Source organism: Ictalurus punctatus, unplaced genomic scaffold (assembly GCF_001660625.3).
Source record: "Ictalurus punctatus breed USDA103 unplaced genomic scaffold, Coco_2.0 Super-Scaffold_100046, whole genome shotgun sequence".
In the NCBI taxonomy this organism is placed as follows: domain Eukaryota; kingdom Metazoa; phylum Chordata; class Actinopteri; order Siluriformes; family Ictaluridae; genus Ictalurus; species Ictalurus punctatus.
Genome location: NW_026521087.1, coordinates 2141674 through 2160035, shown reverse-complemented (window position 1 = coordinate 2160035; position 18362 = coordinate 2141674). Strand labels below are relative to the sequence as shown.

Below are 18362 nucleotides of genomic sequence, written 5' to 3'. Positions count from 1 at the left end.
ATTACTGCTGTCCATGTAAACGTAGTCAATGCCAGGTGCCCCCTCAGGAAATTCTTTGAGGAGGGGGCTCACAACCTAGGTAAAATCATCTCCCACCCTCCCTGCTCCACTTTGGTTGCTCTGCTTCCTTACTCAGCTGAGGTCATTACTCCGCTGCCTGGTTCCACTGAGGACATCCCCTAACCCTCTGCTCTGCAGAAGATACCATTACAGCTCATGGCCTCATCACTCTGTCTCTCTGCTCTGCCTCCAATGTCACTACACCACCGTGTAATGCATGACATTCAGTGTATTCTACGTTACACCTATACTGTTCCTCATTATCTCAATATCATTCAAAAATGGACTGTTCTGTCTCAGATGAGTGATGAACTTGATTTTGAAGCTGTGTTTCCTGATGTTGGTGTTGCACTTCCACCAAAAAGTGTTAGTGAACCTAGTAATCATGTCTACATTTGAATATGATCATGAGGCACACGGCACTCACTTCACTTATTCTACAGGGTTCGGCAGGGATTTGGTTCAACCTACTAAAGAGTGGAGAAGCGGATACCAGAACTTTGCATGCTGCATGCCCAGTTTTTGTAGGCAGTACGTGGAGTAAGTTTCCAGTAAGCACCTCTGCAGAAAATGCTTGGCGTATTTGGTTATTTTTATTAATGTACTCAATTTTACTGAAAATTGGAAACAAAATCAGTGCTCACTGATATCCAAGCAGCTTCATAAATCTTTTGTAAATATTTCTTTTAATCTTTGATTTAGTTGCTAATAAGTGGCTCTGCTGTCGGGGACAAGAGTTCAGGAGAAGGTGCACTCTGTCCAGGTCCGACTGAGACTGAAAATTGAAACTCTACCTAACTCTACCTCTCTGTGTTTGTGACCATTGCACTGTATTATTTAAATATTGAGACTTGTGTTTCGTATACATTGTATTACATATCCATAGCACACAGTATATAATATATATTTGTATATTTTCACACATTACTTTATTCTATTCAACAGTCTACGGTTCAGAAAAATAACAAGTCACTCAAACTACACTGCTGCAAAGAGACTGTAACTGAACTAAACTAACAAACATGTCACTGCAGTGAGACCCACATCAGTACAACAACAGGTCACATCAACAGCAAAAGAAACCATCACGTAACATGCAACACTGTCCGATCCAGACACGTCATCCATGCAAATCCTAATTCAACATTAACTATTCATCTTATTCCAATGTGAAGGACTCAACACATCTGGAATAGACAGAAAATATGTTACAAAAAGTTTGAAAATAACTGTAGACTAATATTACCATCAAATCTTACTAATTATTCATCACTGGACATAGGCACTGTTTAAAGAGAAATATACAGCAAATTATTCATCACTGTGCAACACAAATACCTCACGCCAAAAGAACTTACACTTACACTGCTCAACTTAGAAAAACAGCAGTTACATTATTATTATTATTATTATTATTATTATTATTATTATTATTATGTATTTATTTATTTATTTTTTGATTTGAGTTCATTGCAATCGTGACGCAAGTGACCAGTTGGCATGGCAACATCAGGGCACGTAAAGATTTATAGACACATACAGGAATCAAAGATACACAAATTAGTGATTGTTATTCCAGCTCTTTTCAGTGAGTCAGTTCATTTGGCTCAGCAATAAACTCCCAAACGACTCTTCATTCAGTACGACTAATGGCTTTTATAATTCAGCCAAATTTAGCAATATTTGGTGGATGATTAGTATGTGTGCACATATATCACTTAACTTGTTCAGTGTAGGCTAATTATACTAACCTTTAATTGTACATCATTTTGGATTATGTTTAGCATAAAACCTTAAATAATATAAAAACAGACATTATTACCCATGTGTATTAAGTGTTTTATTTAGCTTGATCTATCCAAAACTCAAACCATTCCAAACAAACCACACTCACTACACTGCTGGACTACAGGTAACAGCAGCGCACCCCTCACTCACGTACTCCAGTTTTAATTGAAGGTTCACATTTCAAATTCCTGTTGGAATCTTTCTGACCATGTTCATGTACAGTTTGTATAAGATTTAGTTCCACTTATTCCTACTGATTATTGTGAAATGTTTAACAGAGGTACAGTATATTTTGAGATGTTTACATAACCTTTGAAAATAAATTGTTGGTTTTAACTTTGCTTTCTGTTTCTGTGGTAGATTTTTAGCTTATTTATTAAATGATCTGGCAGAGAGAAAATGGGAGTGAGAAACTTTTGGTAGGTTTAGTATTGAGCCATAAGTTTAAAAAAAATAATAATGTTGCAGTGGCACGAAGCTCAGTAGAATTTTCTGCCATAAGTTTAATTTCCCCAAAGTTCTATGATTTTGCTGTAGCAGTGACATTGATTTGGGACATCCATCCATCCAGCCATCCATTTTCTGTACCGCGTATCCTACACAGGGTCGTGGGGGAGCGTGGAGCCTATCCCAGGGGACTTGGGGCACAAGACAGGGGACAGCCCTGGATAGGGTGCCAACCTGTTGCAGGGCACAATTGTACACACACTCACACACATTCACACACTACGGATCATTGGGAAATGCCAATCATCCTACAACACATGTCTTTGAATTGGGGAGGAAACCACATCACCTGAAGGAAACCCCCGAAGCACGGGGAGAGCATGCAAACTCCATGCATATGATAGTTGTTGTTATTGTTGTTATTATTATTATTATTATTATAATTATGAGGATCCCGTTGTGTGCTGGAGAGGCTTTTCCAGCCTGTCTCTCTACCACACCTTAAAGCATCTTAACATCACATTACAACAAATGAAAAGAACTATCAGGAACACCACAGAGGCTGCTGAGAGAGCTTCAAGAAGGCTCTGGAGGGTTATCAGCAATTTGGACACAGGACAGGTCCAGGGAGTCTTAGGATTAAAGACCCGAAACACCCAGTGGCTCCAGGTTCCATCAATAATGTGTCCAAAAGCACATTGCAAGATGTATGAAAAAAACATGATAATATTAATAATAAAAATTCATTCATTAATTCCATAAAAATCAGAAAAGTTGGCTGGACTAGAAAAAACATGCACAATGACCATCCAAGCTGTTTTTTATTTTATTTTTATTTTATTAATTACATTATTTTTGCAGACCCAGCAGATACAGTCAGGTTCATAAATATTTGGACATTGGCAAAGTTATTGTTTTAAAAAATATATATTTTTACCACAGTATATTGGAGTGGAAATAAAATAATATCCATATTCATTCTTTCATTCCAACTCTAATATACTGTGTTCGACAGCTAAAATAATAACTTTGTCAAGTAACGTAGAGGAAATATTAGCACTGTCTGTACACCAAAAAAAAAAGAGAACCTCTATGTTATGTTAGTATCAGGGTACTGGTATTGCACCTCCCCATAGTCCACCTCCTCTGTATTAAAGGTCATTTTAGATAGCAACTATAGAAAATATAGTAGTTTAAAAAACAACACCCTACTACACACACGTCTCCTCATGCTGCAAGTGCACACTGGTTTTGGCCTAGTAGGGCGAGTAAGGGAAATTGAACACAGGTTATTGGGAAAAAATAAAATGTAAATCAAGGCAATGTTCCTAAGCATACCTCCAAAGTTGTAACAAAATGGCTTAAAGACAACAAAGTAAATCTACTCGAGTGTCCATCAAAAACACCCTGACTTGACTCCCAAAGAAAATTTGTGGACTGAAGTGAAAAAGCATGTCTGAGCAATGAGGCCTTCAAAACAGTTCTGTCCGGAGGAATGAGCACAAATTACAGCAAATCATGATAAGCTTGTGGAAGGCTACCCCAAGTTCAACAGGCAATACCACTAAATACTAACAAAGTGTATCTAATTACTGTAAACATTAAGCATAAGGGATAATAATCTGTCATGTACATATGTTTATAGTTGAATCATTTTCAGACATGGTTTGGTAATTCTAGACAACATGGTTCAGGTTAATTGGGAAAGACTGGAAATACAGTAAGTGAAGAAAGGAAAAGTGAAGGGATTTACAGGAAGAGATGCATGAAACACCTCACACCTATGGGTAAATGATGGGTTGGTGGTTAAATGATGGACTGATGGATTTTATGTGTATTAAATGGTGTTTTTATGAAACATCATAATAAGCAGGGAAATGAGGTAGACTGGGAAATATAGAAGTTGCCTACTACTTATTTGTGGAGGCGGGGTTTGGTTGAACACCAGTTTGTGAATGGAGGGCGGAGCCAGGGAAAAGTGAGTGGTAAGGATCTACACCTGTGCAGGATTTTGTAACAGGTGTTCTGTGTTTCAATGAGCAGGATAAAAGGGGGAGAGAGGGGACAGACACCACAGGAGACCCACGTGTCTAGATCTGTGCATAGTGAAATAAAATTCCTGAAAAGAGACAGAAATATTGAAGGAAAATAAAGAACTGATTTTTGAGCCTGCTTCCCATCTCCTCATTTTCAGTCCACCCGTATGCAGAGATTTTTACTTAGTGTACTGTGTTCATGTAACCATAGAGATTAAAGCTGTTTATTTTTAAATCCACATTCATACCCAATCTTTTATAGAATTCACTGTAAACAGATTATGTTAAAACACACACAGAGAGTTAGAAAACGCCATTAAAATGTAAGTAGCATTTATAATTTATTTCTTGCCATACCAGCATACCATAGAATAAAAAAGTAAAATAAATTAGAAAATAAAACCAGCATGAATTCTTAAAATGTATGTACACTAAATAAAACTCCTTGTATATTCAGTATTAGGCCTATTAAGTAATGTTCTATATTTCTCAGTCCACCTTATTCCACTGCTTCTTACAATGTTTCATAAAAACACACACTGTAATGCACAGAAAAATCCATCAGTGCATCATTTAAGCATGCATCCATTATATCCTTTTACTTTTCCTCTCCACTTATTGTATTTTATGACTGACAATTAACCTGAGCCATGCTGTCTAGAATGACCAAACCCTCTGGTAATTTCCAAACCAAACTAATGTTCTGCCTCTTTTGTTACAGTAGCACACCTTATACAGTGCCTTGTACTGATATTATAACTAGAACACCACCATGAGATAATTACTATTAACTTTATGACTTTAGCAACACTACAGTTCAAAAGTTTGGAGTCACTCAGAAATTGCCTTGCTTTTGAATAAAATCTGAATTTTTAAAATAACATTGATCAGAAATACAGTCATTATTATAACTGGATTTTTAAGGGAATATCTATGTAGGCATGGAAAGGCCCATTTTCACCAACCAGCAACTCCTGTGTTCCTGTGGCACATTGTGTTAGCTAATCTGACATTATCATGGTAAAAAGTTCATTCATCATTAGAAAACCCTTGTGCAATGATGTTAGCACGGCTGAAAACCATTGTGCTGTTTAAGAAAGCCATACAACTGGCCTTCTTTGGGCTACTTGAGAACCTGGAGCATCAGCATTTGTGGGTTTGATTACAGTCACAAAATGGCCAGAAAGAAAGAGCTTTCTTCAGAAACTCATCAGTCTATTGTTGTTTTGAGAAATGAAGGCTGTTCCATGTCAGAAATAGACAAGAAACTGAATATATCTTACAAAGGTGTGTAGTAATCTCTTCACAGAACATGACATGAATGAAGTTGTTACTTCTATCATGCAGTTCCACTGCAGTGGCTTAGTAGGTGGCTTTGTACTCTACCTATTTGCATTAAAGGAATTAGATATCATTTTATATTAACAATATTTTCCCCTTCACATATTGAAGCCATGGATTTCTAATAATCTGACAATTATATGAGTGTACGATATTGACCCATAGAGTAGATACAAGTAAAAAGCAGATGCAGTTTTTCAACTTTGCTCATTTATTTATCATCAGTAACCACTTCATCCTGCTCAGGATTGAGGAGGATCCAGAGTTTATCCAGGATTAATGGGCAAGAGGCAAGAATATATCTTACATCAGTCCATCACAGGAGACCACGGACACACACAGACACAGAATCACAGACTCATTCACACCCTGGGGCAAGATAGCATAGGAGATCCACCAACCAGTAGGTCTGTGTGGTGGGAGAAAACCTGGAGGAATCCTGCACAGACTCAGGGAGAAACTGCAGTTCCACATAAACAGTATCCTGAGCTCAGGATCGAATCAGGGAACATGGAGCTGTGAGGTAAACTGGTCTACATGAACCATACTCATATACAATATATGGTAAATCCACTTGGAGGAAGGAGTGGGGATGATTCATTCATTAATAATTATTAGGGCTGCAACTAACCATTATTTTCATAATCGATTAGTTGGCCGATTATTTTTTTGATTAATCAGATGGGGTCGGGGCAAATGTTCAGTACCATTTCTTCTTATTTGAAATAAAATCCACAAACTGAGTGTTACTTCAGACTAAAACTTTACACAAGTGTTTGTCCAAAACAGAAAAGAACCCAATACACACACACACACACACACACACACACACACACACACACACACACACACACCAGAATGTATATTATTAATTAGGACTGTAGTTTAATTCAGTGCTTTTTGTGCAGCCATGAAAATAATGGATAAATACTATAAAATAAATATAAAATTTTGTGTTTGAATTAGACATTACAGATCTTACTCGCTCTACACTCTGTATCAGCGCGTCTACACCACGCGTGATCGCAACGCGGCCTCATTACTAACACATCACTTCCGTTATAATAAACAACAGAATTTACACTGCAAGTGTGCCGATACAGTAATGAATGACAACAGTAAACATTTTTCTTGGGAGGTCACACCTCCATAATTTTGCGATCGTCAGTGTGCTGCAGCCCTCTGATAGGCATTTTACAATTTCTGACCTTTTTTTTTTGGCCCATTTTCCTGAATTGGAGAAGCTAATAATTATGCAAACCTTATATAGGATGTTAGTCACTTTAAGGTGTAGTGTTTATATGTGGTGTTCTCCCAACAGGTTATTTTGTAGACCTTGAATTTGTTTGATAACGAGCTTTGCTTTCACTGGTTGGCTTAAAGGAGGGCGGGATCACGAGTACTCTACTTTTTTCCCCTTCTTCGCACTCTTTTTGATTATACTGTTCTATCTGCCTTTCATGCACAAGTATGTCCCTGTACTATTAAGGGGAAAAAGTGCATGTGCAAGGTGATGTACTACAAATATAATCTAGAATATAAACTTACACACATTTTTAACCAGACAACACCACAGGCTGTCAAAATGGCTGACGTGGCCAGTTTTATCCATGTTGGGCAGAAGGATAGACTGTTATCGTAACCATAGTGCAAAGTGTGAATGAGCGAGCAAAAAAACACTGATAAGACCGATTTGAAAACTTTCCAGGCTGATATTCTAACGAGCACGCTTGACCTTTGTTGATGTGAAACTCTCAGCCTGCTATGGTACTATTTGATGATATCTTTTCATGTGACAACACTGAAGAAATGATACTGTGCTACAATGTAAAGTGTACAGCTTGTGGAACAGTGTAAATTTGCTGTCCCCTCAAAATAACTCAACACACAGCCATTAATGTCTAAACCGCTGGCAACAAAAGTGAGTACACCCCTAAGTGAAAATGTCATTTTACAGTTCAACAAACTCTCCTCCAGCCCCCCAGTGCTGAGCTGCCCACAGAAGACAACGTGGTGTAACCTGTGATACATCTCCCAGCCTGAAGAGGGAGCACTGCTCAATGCATACATGCTCTCAGTGGGGGGTGGGGGAGGGACATCTGCTTTGTGACTAAGTCAAACTTTCTGTGAATATTTAACTGTTTGTCCTCATTCTCACTAATACGACTGTTTACAATATTATTCATATGAAGTTGGAAACTGTGCAGAGGTTTAATGTGTTTCTAACTGAAAGTACAAACTCTGAGACAAACTATTCATGCATTAGTGCTGCTCCAGCTTTTTAGTGTCCATCACACTTTTGTGTGAAAGCATCGCTGTGTGCACCGTTAATCCAGAGTCTGTGATTAGATTATCCACATCATGTTCAAATAAATATTTCTATAGTAAACACTTTAGAGCAGGGAAGCCTTACTGTGGTCCTGTAAGACTACAGTCCAGTACAGTTTGGGAATTTTCCTGAATCACACCCGATTTAAGTCCTCGGGTCATTAGGTAGGAGTGTTAGATGAGAAATCATCACACTGTGCATGATCACAGGAATTCAGGACCAGAGCCAGGCTCCCCTGATTTATAAATTAATTGTTGATGACCTTAAAGTAATTCCCAGTGAAGATTTATCATCTTTTTACAAGCATCCTTTTCACATTTAAGAAAAATAGAAATCGCAGTGATTTGTACATTTGTGCTCTGCATTTCTTTCAGAGACGTGGGACTGAATTGTCGTGTATATAGGCAGTTTTTTTGTGCTCTGAAATTGACCGGACTTTTGAGAAGATAGCTGGTCATGGTTTAATTCACTTTTAAAAAGGGACTGACAATATGAAGTGAGCGTACGTGTATAAAAAGGTGGTTGCGTTGAAGAAACCTTGTTGACCAATCTTTGCTCTGTCTGTGTGTGTGTGTGTTTACTGGTACAACAGTGGTAGTAGATTTTCAGAGCCGAGCTTACAGTAACGAAGACGCTCAAGTGTACTTGTTTGGAAGATGTAGAAACTCAAGTCTTACATGTTAGCACAAACATGTCTTTTTCCTTTATTAGGGAATTTGTGATTTTGGACATTTTTGAAAGATATCATGCCTGTGAAATGTGCTTTGCGTGTTATTCATGTTCAACTGGTTGTATCGGTGTATCTTTATATACACGTGTAGCAGTGCAGCTACAGTACAATAGATTTCGTTAGCAGTCATATCAATGGTCATATGAAGTGTTTGGGCTTAGATTTGTGTCTTTTTGAATCATTTACACTCTATGGCACCTTTTTACGGTTTTGCTGTATGGGCTGTGTTCCAATTGATCCGTGTTTGATCATTTCCTCTCTTCGCTCAAACATTGTGTTTGAGAAGGCCTTCTTAGTTGAATGGTTGTTTTCCTCAGCTCTGGATTTAGCTGTAGGGCCCAGAGGTTTTTGGAGTTTGAAGAGGAGGCAATAAAAGATTTGGAACACAGCCCTGTTTTCCTTTCCGGGGTTCCCCGGCGTTTTTCCGTCACCCGTCACCTCCTAGCCGAGCTCAATTCTGCTGCAGTTTTTTAGCCACAAGCTGCTGGTGCTTGACTTCTGAGGCCTTATCCTGTTAAGCGGCCGCACTATGGCAAAAAGGAGAGTTCAGTATGCTGACTGTATGAGCTTCAGTTGAATGTGTATGTGGTCGAACTCTTGGTAGGACTGTCCAGTATATTACAGACGAACACAGACGAAAACATCCACAATGCCTCTACTAAATATTGTTGAATGTCCGCTCGTATGCAACTCTCCAACAGTGTCACGTCCTATCGAGAGTTTCAGTCGATGTTTATAATCTAACCCAATGAGATTTTTTTACTCTGGTGTAATTTTCTTGACCACTTTAACGCAGCATCTCTGGTGTTACTTTTGTCAAAAATGTAGAACACCAGAGACGAGGCAATGACGACGTGATCTCGTTCCTTCGTGTGTTTTTGCCTCAGATTCTGGCGACTGTTCAGACTCGGTTTGCAGCGAAATTTCAAATTCACAAATGCCTTGAACAACGTACATTTTCAACAATCCGTTTAAATCGACTGGTCCATTTCCGCTGCACGGTGGATTTGAAGGATGCACTGTGATCAGTGTGGCGACGTCTGGGAATCGAGTTTCTGAAAAGGCCACGAGTTGGAGGGTACATTTAGTTTCTAAGGACATCTGGGCTCTTGGTGTCTTTTGGATAGGAACTGCAAAACTTTTTCTATAAGGGTGAAAACAGATGCATGCTTAGATTCTTCAGCTGTAGACAGTTTATCTTGCTTACTGCATTGACGTATGAAGTTTGGACGGGTTCTGTAGAAAGAGATTAACATGAAGGGGGAAAAAACTAAACAAAAAAAAAGACTGAAAGTGAATTTTTCTTTGATTGTTTTATTTTTTTCCATTGGGATGTCAAAAGCTTCTTCAACTTGGCCACAAATCTAACAAAGCCAGGTACATTGTCAAGTATTGCCCCAAAATACCTCTATGGTAGATAGATGTGCTCACTGATCACTTGTACATGTGCTCATTCATACAATTATCCAATCAGCCAATCATATGGCAACACCACAATGTACAACATCAAGCAGGATCAGATGAAGAGCTTCAGTCAATATTCACATCAAACACCAGAATGTAATCCAGTGATTTTATCCGTGGCATGGTTGTAGATTCTAAATGGTCTGGTTTGAGTATTCCAGAAACTGCGGCTCTCCTAGGATTTCCACACACACATACTTGTGTGAAAAACATCCGGTAAGTGGCAGTTCTCGGGGTGGAAACACCTTGTTGACGAAAGGAGAATGGCCAGACTGGGTCCAGTTAATAGGACGGCCATGGTAACGTCAAATCACCTCTCTTTACATACATGGTGAGCAGAAAAGCATCTCAGGATGCACAGCATGCCAAACCTTGAGAACAGTAGAAAACCTCATTGGATTCCACCCGTGTCACCCAATAACAGCAATGTGAGGCTACACAGACTGGGAAAAGAGCCGGTTATTCGAGTCTTCAATATTCCCGTTTCGGTGAACCCCATACGTCATGCTGATGTTACATGCTTTCAAAAAAAGACATGAAAAGTTTTTCAGTGTTCATTAAATCAGATATTCCATCGATCTTACACAGGGTCACCCTGGAGTCTATCTCAGGGGACTCGGGGCACAAGGCGGGGGCCACCGTGGACGAGGTGTAAGCCCATCATACACCTGTTCACACACTACGGACAATTTACAATGCATGTCTTTGGACTAGGGGAGGAAACCAGAATACAACCTGGGGGTGTGAAGCAAAGAAGCTAACTACAAAGCCACTGCACCGACCCTGATATCCAAAAACTGTATTTTTATTACAGCCTCTCTTTAAACTTGATTTTGCCCATGTTCTAAAATGTAAAAGCGTAAATACAGAAACGTTTATAGGATTATAAAGGATTATTGACTGGTTTAACTGCAGTTAATATTTTTGCAGTCTTCTTTGAGGGTTACACATTTGGCTCCCTTAAACAGTACGAATCTCCCCATGCTCTTCAGCAAAAAACTAAACAAATAAACCAAAATAAAAACACCTTTATCCAGCACAACACGTGAAGAAACCAATAACTTCCGGGTCATAGTCAATCGAAAAAAATGAATAAAATGTTCAAATGAAACCTGGACATTTGACCCGTTTTCTAATCGCTTATTTTTAACTTGAGCGTGAGATTGAAAGAACGGAAAACGACTTTTTTTTTCTTCCCTGTTTCGTTTTGGATCTGTAAATGAATAATAAAATAACAAGCCATTTTTCCATTTTTGGATAAGTGGATAATTGAATATGAAAAGAACGAATGATATGATACACGGATTCTATTAATTCAATGGTGTCGAAATTTCACTTCCAAATTCAGTGGATTTCCACATTCAGATCTTTGTCTCTGTTTTGCTTCCCTATCAGTAACGACACTTCATTACCAGTTTGATTTATTCAAACGATACCGGTGAAAAGTCCACGAGGCAGAAAAGGCCGTACAACTCAACATTTTAACACCTTCATACAGAAACATGACAAATTGACCGTTTATTCAGTGCTTCCATATATTAGCAAGGTGAAAGGCAAGTCTGTGAGAAATGAATAATACTGACATAACTATCACGCTTCAGTGTGATGACAGAGCGGACATAAAATGGAAAGTAACTAATAAAATACAAAAATAGATGGATGATTCACCTTGGGGGGAAAAAACAAACAAAAAACTTCAAGTAGCTAAAAACTGTATTGAAATGTTAAAAGATGAAAGGGAGTTGGCACAGAGGAGCAAATGAGGCCACAGGGAAAGATGAACATGACGTGTAAGGACAAATATATTAATACTTCTCTTTTTTACATATTTACAGGTCAAATACTAGATTATAAATACTGTGAGTTCATGCTGCAGACATGCTGACTATCATTCCAAGATCCATTTTTAAGTATTAAGGATTTATAAAATGTGACACTAGGTTACTTCTCTATAGTTAAAAAAAAAATTGCAAACAGGAATGTGTGTGTGTGTGTGTGTGTGTGTGTGTGTGTGTGTGTGTGTGTGTGTGTGTGTGTGTGCCCGCTTCATACTCATCCACTCCCTACTTGTGCCCGAGTGTATTCATTGAGTAAAGACAGTATGTGCTCTTAAATGTATGTATGTGTGTGTGTGCGCGTGTGTATTTAGACGGCAGTGTGAAGTGGTGTACCACTATGTGAGGAGGGAGAAGTATGCTCTGAGGATGAGGAGATGGAGCAGGATGACGTGGCCTCTCTCTGGAGCTCCTCCATGTTCTTCACGCAAAAACAATAACTCTCTCAAATTCTGATGGAGCGGCGTCTACATAAGAATCAACAAAGCACACAAACATCCGTTTCGTTTTGGGACACCGATTTTCTAAATCATTACATTCGCTTTCTATTCATTTATGCATCATTATTAAAAGATCAATCATCAAGCCGGTGTAACCTTAATCTTTATCGCTAGCTGCTCCTGAAGTGTTTTGGAAATCGTTTCAGCCACGTCATGTTCACTCACCGTCCACTTTATTAGGAACACTTGTACGTTCATGTAGTTTTCTAACCAGCCAATCATGAAATATACAGGAATATAGAGGAATCACAAGAAAACTCCATTTCAACACATTTAAAAAAAATAATCTCACAATGTTGGACTTGAGTTTGTAATGCAGTGAGCACAACCAAGGAGTGCATTTTAAAAAGAAAACTACAATGTTGTTGAAGACTGAAACCTGTACCTACAAACTAGAACAGAAAATGGAACCACTGAAGAGTCAACAGTGTCAGAGATCCTCGTGTGTCCAGTTCCACTGTGTACGGCACTTTTTATGCTTACCGACCCATTACTCCAGCTTTTGTGCTTTTAGCTTTGTGCTGATAGAAATGGTTTTGTTTTTTTAAACCAAACTTCGTGTTAAAACCCAGAAACATCTAGTAAAAAAAAGTGACATTCATCATGTGTTTGAAGTGACACTGTTCAGTTATACAAGTATCTAGGTATTTTGGTATATATTGGAAGCACTATTTTTGAGCATTTCCCCATAATTTCATAGAGTGTGGTTTGCAGTATAAGCACCTGTGGTCTCATGCGTGAGTTCCAGCGCACATAATAACCCACCCAGAGCTCCAGATGTGTGAGACTGGCCAGTGGATACAGCACCTGGTTTTTACAGTCCACATAGAACGGGTTAGTGAAGTCCTCCGGCTGACTTAATGTAGGACCACAGTGACCGTTCTACCCTGTACTTCCTAAAAACAAAAGAGAGAGAGAGACAGAGAGAGAAGTCATAAGACACTTAGACAAATTCATTTCCATTCAGAAAAATCAGACAGGCTGGAAAGCCTCCGCCCATTAGTGGAGAAATGTGGAGCGTACCTTTTCCATTCTCTCCTGCTCACTGCTGTAGAGGAATGTACCAAACAGGCAGCTGTAGGGGCGCTCCAGGACGGGGATGAGAAAAAGCTCTTTGAACTCAGAAGCAGAAGGAAACTGAAAAAAGAACACAAACACTGGGTTTAACAGTGTATAGTAAGATGCTTAAATGTGGATCTGCACAATAACGCCTGAACAGATAATCGGTCTTTTGTTCAGTACGGAAATTATATTTATTTCTTATAAAAGTATTGGAACATCAAGGCCAATTCTACTGCTTTTGCTATACAGTGACATTTGGGTTTGAGATAAAAGACGAATATGAGACAATAGATCAGAATTTCAGCTTTCATTTCCTCATATTTACATCTAGATGTGTTAAACCGATTAAAACATGGCAGCTTTTTTTGAAGCCACCCTATTCATTAACTGTTCAAAAATACTGGAACGAGTGACTGATGGGTTTTTCTCGCTGCCCCGGTGTACCTTGTTAAATGGACTTTAAAGAATGAATAGCTCTGAATGTCTTCTCTTGGTTTGAGCCCTGGGTTTCGCCTGTGGAGACAGCATTTGTTGTTAAAAAGAATAAACTGACATGAGGACCAGAGAGCTGTCTATGGGAGAAAAGCAAGCCGTTTTGAAGCTGAGAAAAGAGGAAAAACCGGTCTGAGCCATTGCACAAACATGGGGCATAGCCAAAGAACAATTTGGAAAAGGGCTCCAGGCAAAAAAAATAATCTAGGAGCCGTTGGCTCCTAAACCCAAAATATTTTGGCGCCAAATCAAATTTTCAGGAGCCAAAATATAGTGTTGTCATATGACATATGATGATATTGTTAAATGGCTACCTCACACTGCTTTTTCTTTCCCCTCTGTACTGTCTGCCTTTGTTTACTCTGCCTCCCATAGTTTACACCATGTATTCTTTACATACACAATATGTGTAATGTTCAGTACATCATATTGAATCATATTACCGTAAATACTTAAATGTCCAATCATTTGATTCTTTTTTTCACTTTCTTATTCTACTATGTACAATTAGTTGTTTCCTGCTTATTCAGGCTCAGAATCATGTAGGCTGCATTGAATTTTTTTTTCAATTCCCTCATCTCTTTCTCAGCGACTTTATCACTAGCACGTTGCACTGCTTTCACGGTTGGGGTGGCACGAGGGGCAGACCTAGCAACGACACAATCCCTGGCGTTCTTATGTTTTTTATTGTCTCCATGCTTCTTCACGGTTTCTTTTTTAAAATGACTCGAACTGGTAATGAACTCTGTTTTACCAGCAATATCTTGTCCTGCTTTAGCACAAAAGGTGCAGTACATTTTCCCTTTGTCATAACGTAACCAGGCGAACTCTTGTAGCCAAGCTGATTTAAACTGTCTTGTCGGGATGAGAGCCGCAGGGACGGGAGAAGACTCAACTCGCTGCGCTTGGCTGTCATCATCTGTAAAAGATTGCACACCGATTGAAACGGGCTGGGATGACTCAAATGTCACTTGGGAACTTTCACTGGTCGAGTTGGTCTCAACATCGTTGGCATCTGATGTAGAGGAGGCAGGGTTTGGACAGGCAGGGAATGAGGAAAACTCTGATATTTTTCTTCTCAGCTGGCTAAAGTTAGTTAACTATGCAGTTAGCTAGCCTAAATATAACAGATACAGTCAAATTCCAACGAACTAAACCACATCAAACTAAATTAAACACCTTTAATAAAGTTCACTTCCAACTTTTTAACCTGATAAACGTGACGTTAAACCTGTTTCTGTTCATCTATGGAAACCATACAGGAGTGCAGGCGCTGGGGCAGGTACACGCATGCGCAAGAGGGGATGTGAGTTCAGTAGCCTAACACAAGATGATGTATGGTCATTTCTATTTAATTCGTTTTTTAATTTTGTTTGAGGGTAACGGTGGCCACTGGCGACTGGCAGAAAAAACATGGTCGCAAAATTAAAAAGTTGGTCGCATAGCGACCATTTTAGTCACCATCTGGAGCCCCGTGGAATGTCCTGGAAAAGAGAGTTTGTTCTCATTATGATCTCTTACTTTAAAATAAAACAATAGTTTCCTCACAAACCTCTCTTTTTTTCCCCCTAACTCTTGAAATTAATAAGACTTGCAATGTTACTGAGAAACTGGAAAGTGCAATGTCCTCTCTGCCGTGACACTGGAGACTACTTCCATAAAACTTGCATAAATAGATAACTTATAAATCTCAACTAGATCACAATGATCATACGTCTTTTTCTTTAAGTAACATGTTTATAATATGTTTACGATTACGCTTAGACTATGTATTGCATACGCCATACTAGACCCTGTGAATGAGCTGTTGCTATAGAAACGAGAACGAGCACATCACTATAAAGCTGTAATTTCCCTTGCAGCTGGAATCAGAATCTTGCTGTTCCAGAAATGTCGCCAACGCCTTCTGACCAATCAGATTGGAGAATTCAACAGTGTTGTGGTGTAAAGCATCAGTAGCTGACCTGTCTCATCATCTGCCACACACAGTCGATGAACTGCACAAAGACAGGGGATCGTTCCGAGTTGGCGTGATTCTCATCTCCAAGGCAGACACGCTGAGAAACAGAGAGAGAAAGATGGGGTTAAATATACATGCGTTCACACGCCCACACACAACCACACCCTCACTGCTCATACGCACCGAGGCCAGCTTGTGTCCGAAGCTGATCCACTCCTTCTCGATCAGTACCTGGAAGCCACTGAGTGTGCGGTAGTGCGAGTCCAGCATCAGCTTGGCCAGAGAGGTGAGCTGAGCCGTACGGTCCCAGCCGTCACTGCAGTGCACCACCATCGAGCTCTTACTACATTCAACCTTATCTGCTATACCATTAACTGCTATACGCACTGCACCTGCTAATAACAGCTACACACACACACACACACACACACACACAGGTCAAACAACCATCACTACACTGTGAGTAAAACACAACACACAAGGGTTCACAAACAAGGTATCACAAATAGTTGTCTAGAACAACATGTAGATATTAATTAATTAAATAAGTACTTAACAATTAAAATGTAATAATTATTCACAATGTATGTTCAGGGCATAATATCTAACTATAAAACAAAACAGATGCTCTGTGTTCTTATGTTCTTCTGTTTCCTGTTTTGTGAAATGTCTTCGATTAGGAGAGGACATGCTGTTTAAATAAGGCTAGACATTGCTGCTCTCTACATGCATACCTGTTCAAACAATGACTGAGTAATAAGTATATCAATGCTTAGTTATGCAGTTATCCAATCAGCCAATCACGTGGCAGCAGCACAATGCATACAATGCTCACATCAAACATCAGAATGGGGGGAAATGTGATCTCTGTGGTTTGGTTTGATGTGTTGTGCATGCTGAGATGCTTCTCTGCTAACCACGGTTATAAAGAGTGATGATATGAGTTACTACAGTATATCCTTCCTGGCAGCTCTGACCTATCTGGTCACTTTCCTCTGATCTCTCTTATCAACAAGATGTTTCCACCCACAGAACTGTCTCTCACTCAGTGTTTTTATGGGTTTTTTCTGACACCATTCTGTGTAAAATTCTAGAGACTACTGTATGAAATTCCCAGCAGTTTCTGAAATACTTGAACCAGCCCATCTGGCTCCAACAACTATGCTATGGTTAAAGTCACTGAGATCACATTTCTTCCCCATTCTGATGTTTGATGTGAACTTTAACTGAAACTCTTGACCTGTATTTGCATGATTTTATGCATTGTGCTGCTGCCACATGATTAGCTGATAACTGTATAAATCAGCAGGTGTTCCTATTTAAGTGCACGGTGAGTGGATGTTGTGACTTTTATGTGTTTTGTAACTGATTTTTATATAAAATTTTGGTGAATGATCTGTATTTTACACTGTATTACCCCATACAGAAGCAAAACAGATTCTATAAGGCTAATTTCTTATGAGGTTCGTGTATGTGTGTGTGTGTGTATATATATATATATTTTGTGTGTGTGTGTCTTTACCCTGACATACTCCAGCCAGTGCGTGGCATCTGTGTCAGAGTACCAGTGAAGTTCTTCTATGGTGGGGTAGACCACCTCCTTCAGCTTGTGCAGAGATTCCCGCAGCACATGGATGTTGGGAATCTCCAGGAAATTCAGTTCCACATTGGGATGGAAAATTTCGCTCTCATAGCCACCATCTTTAGCCTGGAGGGGAAAAGAGAGGAGAGAAGAGAATGTGATGCTCGAATAAACTCACCACTTTTTGTTTTTCAGATGGAGGTTCGGACATCTGCGAGTCATTCTGTGAGGATGGGAGTTCACGTGTAGATGGTGAGTAGTGTTTTTATTTTGTGAGTGCTTTTAATGAAGGCTCATTGCATAGTGGGGTTTTGGTAGTCAGATTTCACTGTTAGCACTTCAGTACACATGCACTACGTTTACATGGACAGCAGTAATCTAATTATTGACTATTAATTATATTACTCTGAGTAAGATAATAATGTGATTAAGGTGTTTACATGAGTCGCTTTTAAAATACTCCTCTCGTGTACCCGTTTTACATGTTATAGAACATAAATGGATTAACGGCACGTCATTATGTCACCGCGCCACGCCGTCCGACGTTCCCTCCAGAATTTCACGTATCAACATACAGTTGATCTTCGTTATGGTACCGTATACAGTCTGGAGTGTTATTTTTAATTTTTACGAAAGCTTCCAGTGCAGTTAATTATTTGTCATTCTGTACGTGCAAATAAACGACTGCTTGAAGCCACTAGCTAGATAGCTACTAACCCGTGTAACCTCGCCTGTC

General features: G+C 39.3%; 1 long non-coding RNA gene across 2 annotated transcripts; it reads right to left on the bottom strand.

Annotated features, from left to right (window-relative positions):
• Window positions 1–11729: 11729 nt before the first annotated feature.
• On the bottom strand, window positions 11730–14101 carry LOC128630088 (uncharacterized). 2 transcript variants are annotated; one of them, XR_008394333.1, is made up of 4 exons: window positions 14037–14101; window positions 13554–13667; window positions 13254–13426; window positions 11730–12497 (listed from the first exon to the last, which is right to left on the bottom strand). It is a non-coding gene; the product is annotated as an uncharacterized LOC128630088 (long non-coding RNA). The 2 variants fall into 2 exon arrangements; XR_008394332.1 differs by having other exon boundaries at window positions 13254–13667.
• Window positions 14102–18362: the final 4261 nt, after the last annotated feature.